Source organism: Eulemur rufifrons, chromosome 4, assembly GCF_041146395.1.
Source record: "Eulemur rufifrons isolate Redbay chromosome 4, OSU_ERuf_1, whole genome shotgun sequence".
In the NCBI taxonomy this organism is placed as follows: Eukaryota; Metazoa; Chordata; class Mammalia; order Primates; family Lemuridae; genus Eulemur; species Eulemur rufifrons.
In genome coordinates this window covers 27,286,156-27,292,712 of record NC_090986.1, presented here as the reverse complement: position 1 = coordinate 27,292,712, position 6,557 = coordinate 27,286,156, and positions in this window count along the sequence as shown.

Here is a 6,557-nt window from a genome sequence, read left to right as displayed (position 1 = left end):
GTTGTTTGTTTCTAGCAAAAGCCCTGCCGCGTTTGTTCTTTATTGGAATATTTTGAATTTCTATCTTTGAATTATTATGTTTCTACATTTCTTTATAGATCAAGCTTTTCAATACAAAGCCCAGATCAAGCTTCTTCAACACAAAAAACTGGCAGCCTCAACAAAATCCCAGGAAGCGGAATTCAAGCAGTGAAAGATAATGTTTTGTTGAAGTTGTCATTGTTCACCCTTCAAAAATGTAAGCTGTAATTCCGAACCAAAACCCAAGTTACTGTTTTTGGCATTTTATGATTTATTGTAGCATTATCTTTATTCATGAGGAAAATATAGTGAGGTTGTTTTTCCTCATTAAATATGTGATGATTAAATATTTAGGTCTGCAGAGTGAATTTCTGTACATTTTATGTACAAAATATTCTAGAAAGGAGAGATTTTTTTTATAAATGAAGATAAGTGAGGATAATGATTTCACATAGAAAAATTATATTCGTTGGCATCTAAGAATAAATCTATTCTATAAAATAAGTTATGATATTTTAAAATAACATCTGGGGAAATTGCCACACATGAAAAGCCCATTAGGAAAGAAGTCTAGAAGTAAGTATCCTGAGATCTAGACTTTTCCAACTTTACCACATAATTCACAGGTTGAATAACTAGTATTTCCTCATTTAATAAAGGTTTAGAGAGAGCCTCAGTATAATCAACCCCTAATATGTTATCTCCTAGATAGCCCAGTTCAGTATCTCACAACACATGGCCTCTGCCTTCCAACTTTAATTCACATAATCTGGTTATCTGGTTCTGTAAGAATTACAAAAGTCCATTTCAGTGGGGTAATTGCAGGTGAGTGATATCCAAGACTGAGAAAATGTAGATTATTAGATTTGGCAAAATGTTATGGCATGATTCATATTTGTTGATTGTGAAAATGCTTTGGGGAGATTGAATTAGCAGAAAGAAGACCTTTTAGGAGGCTCAGAGAAAAGAATCTCAGGAGTGTAATATTGGAATGAATTAGGTTATTTGCAGATCTAAATGGGCATGTCTAAAAATTAATATCACAAAAGAAGAGTGGTACATAATAGTAGAAAGTCAGCATATAAACCAGATTGGTTTTGACATTTGACAAGCAATTTTTATAGTGAAAGTAATCATGAAAATTCAGGATGACTATGTTTCTAGTGGTTAATTCTGGCTAAAGTATGACACAAGTATCCAGATAATCAGACAAAAACAAAAATGCTAATTTGCCTGAAACATATTTTTCCTGTATTATCTGGATAATTGTTTTCCCATATTACTAAACTTTCTCCAGATGGTTTATAATTTTGCTTTTGAAGTAATGTTTTCTTTTCTAAACTCCCACTTTGTCTTTTCTCATAAAGCAATATCCATGGCCAGAGCCCAGAACATAATACTAAAATCATATTTCTTAAAAGTCTTCTACTTCAAGGGTACATCTTCATTTCAATTGGTAGTACTTAAACAATGGGATGATTGTCAAATTATTTAAAGTGAATTACTGGGTGACAACACTGGAGTTGAGGGAAAGGCTGTCAGAACAGATATGAATTACAACCAAAAGCTTTATTCCTCCCATCATAATTGGCCCTGATATTTGGGGCAACGTAGCTTAGATAAAAGATAACTTCAGGTTTTGGCAGTGACTATATTTGTCCCCTAACATACTAGTAAAATGATTGGGCTTCACCATCCAGCCCTCAGTCACAACTTGCATTGCGGATCCTAAGCCCACTCCCCTTCTTGGCTTCTTGATGGAAGCAAAGATGTTATCTGAGCAGTGAACAAAGTCTCCGGGGATAGGGTGTTAATTTCATTCTTTCACAACACACTGTAGCTTTCTTTGTACAAAACAACATGGGAAAGGACCAAGGGAAAACATGTCTGTTGAGTTAATATGCTCCCAGTGGGAGGTATTATGTGCTTTACCGAAAGGACAAAACACAATGTGTTCGTCCGTAAGAACCATTTTGTAATAAAACTAATTTCATATTTTTTTAAAGTATATTTGTTCAGCCGGCATGAAGGGAAAAAAAATAAATGTATTTATGAACACTGAACTATACAATTAAAAATGGTAACTATGGTAAATTTTATATTTTATCTCAATAAAAAATAAATCTAGAACAGTATATTTGTCCATTTAATGAATAAAGTGATAGGCATTTAAAGATATATTAATATAATGGGGGAGGGGACACAATTCCTCAATTTCAGTAGGTGCTGTTTGGGGGCTTTCTTTCTCACTCATAGAACTACAAAAAGGTGATTTGTGATGTGATTTTGCTCAGCTCTTTCTCCATGCATATTATCTCTGTAAGATGAATCTTCTCTAAGACACGGATTGCCCTTTTATGCTGACTGCATGCGTGTGTATGCATAAAATGCCACATTTCCAATTAGTTTGTGTATACTCAGGAAGGATGACATATCAGGGCTGTCAGGCTAAAAGCCCTACAGCTCAGGAGAATTTTCCATATCACTCTGTGGGGCTGCCAAGATTATGGGACTTGTCTATTAGTTTTCTTCATCTTCTCTTTCCTTACCTTTGATTCCAAGTCATCCTCCCTCTCGAGCTAGAAATTGTTTTTTTTTTTTTTTTTTTTTTGATAGCTCTAGAAATAAAGAGAACTGGTAATCTCTCTTACTAAAATTTAAGTAATGCTTTGCTTTATCCCAAAGCAAGATGCACTCCCCATTGTTCCCCATATGGATTAGTTTCCAACAATTTCACTTTTCCTCTTCATATGGAAAAATGAACAAGGTGCAATTGAACAAGATTTCTTCCTGTGGAAGGAACTGCAGAGGAAGTTTGTATTGAAGTCTAGTGCTCAACGGTGCGGCCATTGGAAATAGTAAACATTTTGCAAGTGGAAATGCCATAATACATGTTAGTGGTATACCCATTTAACAGAATGACACCCAATAGGATAATGATGTGAGACTTTCAGAAAGACATTTTAAACTCTTGAAATATAAATGTGGTGTTCAGGAATACACAGTATTTTTCTGGAAATTTTTGAATCCTCATATTGTTGGCAATCAGGGAAAAAGTAATAGGACAAATGTGGAAATGTTGTTATCAAATTAGAATGTCAAGTAGAAATATAACTTATTTGAATATATTGCTTTCAGAAAGTTTTATCAATGTTCAAAAACATGATTCAGATTTTCACTAGATTTAACTTAATCATATATTAAATTATAATATAAAACAAGAGGCCGATGTGTGAAGTTTATAAGCTATGTTGCTAAGGCAGAGAATTTGCATGCTGTTTTCTGAAAGCCTCGGTGATTTAAGCACCATAGCTATGGATGCCTCCAAGTTCATGTGAAAGTACCATTCACATCTTTATTGCCCTGAGAGAGTTAGATAAGATCACAGAACTTGAGGAGACACAGTAGATGATTCTACCCATTTTTTCTGCTATTCTCAGAGTAATTACCATATTTTTTCAAGCTGAGCCATCAATAATGCATTCTAATGCTTTCCATTCGGTTCTCTACAACATTGGTGATAATGTCCTCATCTTGCTGTTAGTTTCTTTTCTCTAGTTTTCTAATCCGCCCTAGTTGATCTTTTTAAAAGAAAAGAGGCAATAACTAGCTAATTGACAAAGCACATTTGCTCTCCTTCAAAGCATATTACAGAGACAACAGCCCAGCCCATAGCACTTAGTCCTTCTGATGATTTGGGAGGATAAGAGATTTTATTATTCACGGGGGAAAAAAATTAGACCATGAAGAAGAAAGGAATTTTCTCTAGGCTTATTAACTCAACATGAATGTGAGCATACATTTAAGAATACCTATTTTATTTTGTTTATCTGTTAAGTTTTGACACTACCATTTTAATACTATAATGTTATCTATTAAAGGCTTTAGTTTTATCAAAAGTTTAATGTAACAAAATTTGTGAACTCAGTCATAGTAGGTTTAGGGTTGTTTTTTTTCCCTCCTAATATAACAGATTCTTGCTTTGTGAGACATTCATGCTCTCTTGCTGGATTGATGGACGCTCAGAAAAGGTTAAATGAGTTCTCCGGGATCACATCAAAATTTAGTGGCTCAATTCAAATCAGAAACGTGGATCACAGCTTCAGGCCATGTAGCTCCTTATGTTCATAAAACAATAGTTTTTGTAGTAAAGAAGAGATAATACAATTTATCTGTGCTGTTAGTCAATGTCATTGATTAACTTCTATTCATTCCTCCTCATTCTGTTGTTTAGTTACTAGAGAAGGATGTACAATCACAGGTAAAATTTCAATTGGACTTAATAAAAATGTTTAATGCAGCACCATATACTAAAATAAAATTTAATTATTATATTCAAGGTGTATAGAGATTTTTAAATTCTCACCACCAAAGAAACTACCACAAGAGCAAACAGACAACCTACAGAATGGGAGAAAATATTTGCATGCTACACATCTGATGAAGGGCTGATAACTAGAGTCTATATACAACTCAGGAAAGTCAGCAGAAAAAATCAAACAGCCTTGTCAAAAAGTGGGCAAAGGACATGAACAGGAACTTTTCAAAAGAAGACAGAATAATGGCCAACAAACATATGAAAAAATGCTCAACATCTCTAATCCTCAGGGAAATGCAAATCAAAACCACAATGAGATATCACTTAACTCCAGTGAGAATGACCTTTATAAAAAAAGTCCCAAAACTGTAAATGTTGTTGTGGATGTGGAGAGATAGGAACACTCATACACTGCTGGTGGGACTGAAAACTAGTACAGCCTCTGTGGAAAACAATATGGAGATACCTCAAAGAGCTAAAGGTGGAACTACCATTTGATCCAGCAATCCCATTACTGGGCATCTACCCAAAAAGAGACATTCTATGAAAAAGATATCTGCACTAGAATGTTTATAGCAGCACAATTCACAATTGCAAAGATATGGAAACAACTCAATTGCCCATCAATCCATGAGTGGATTAATAAAATGTGGTATATGTATACCATGAAGTTCTACTCAGCTACAAAAACAGTGGTGAACTAGCACTTCTTGTATCATCCTGGATAGAACTGGAGCCCATTCTACTAACTGAAGTATCACAAGAATGGAAAAACAAGCACCACACGTACTCACCATCAAACTGGTATTAACTGATCAACACTTATGTGTACATATAGTAGTAACATTCATTGGGTGTCGGGCAGGTGGAAGGGGGATGAGCGGATGGGTATATTCACACCTAATGGGTGCAGTGTACACTGTCTGGGGGATGGACACACTTGAAGCTCTGACTCAGGTGGGACAGGGGCAATATATGTAACGTAAACATTTGTATCACTGTAATATGCTAAAATAAAAAAAAACAGAAATTACTTTGATGAAATCATCAGGAAAAACTCCAATGATTCCATGTAATTAGAAGTAATATCCAGGGGTGTTATTCTAAGTTGTTTTTAAATGAACAATCAGCATTACTCAGGTTTTATAATATAAATGGATGAAAACTGGTCATTGCCTTCAAGGGACTTATAGTCGTTTTGGGAAGTTGGTACAAGACACTGCAGACTGTAGACTAGGCATGGTTAAGTACTAACTTCTGTTTTGTAGGTTGACTCTACATTCAGTAAGAAATCATAAGAGATAAAAGATCAGTCCTGCTGCTCAGAATAATTGAGAATGTTTTCTTGAAGAAGTTCGGTGTTAAACTAGATCTCAATGGCTGGCCAAACAAGTAGAAGGAAGGAGGAGAGAGACTCTAGGTGGGGTGTGGGATGTTTCTGAGATAGTACGAGCCATCTGAGGTAGTGACTAACATAAAGTCTACATGTTCATTTGGTCATCAGCAAATATTTCTAGAGATCCTACTACTGCAGATACTGACAGTGCAACAGAAAGAGAGAAAGAAAGGAAGACAAAATTCCTATATTATTTATGATCCCAGCAGGAAACACATGAAACACCTAAACAGAGTAAGAGAGGAGAGTATAATAACAAGACGACTTACAAAGATGGGAGCAGGTTTTAGGGAAGCTAGCAAAGGGTAGTACAATACTCTAAGGCTAGCAATAGTGGGACACACTTAATATCTCGGGGTTTGAAGGGACAATGGGAGAGAAGAGGTACTAAAACTCAGAGAGAACAGATGCAGGGAAAGGGCTGCCTGACAAGTGATGTAGACTTTGGTAGAGCCACTATCAACTGGCAGTGACCAGCTGGGAGGAAATCTGGTGGATAAATATCCCCCTCCTACCTCTTAATTTCCTGCTGTTTCCCATTAGCTAACTCTTGCTAGCAGGCAGGCAGCAAAGGAGCCACTCAATATAGTCAGTGCAGGCAGGCTCCACACGAATAGAGACTGTGGTGGCTGCTCTTTTGTGTCCACTTGGCGAGGCTGTAGTCCCCAGTTATTTAATTAAACATGAATCTAGATGTTTTTATGAAGATATCTTGTAGATATTGTTAACATCTGTGTTTAATTGACTTTAAGTAAAGGAGACTATTTTCGATAATCTGGGTACGATGATTAAATGTCGAGAAGGCAGCCAAAGAGACAAACA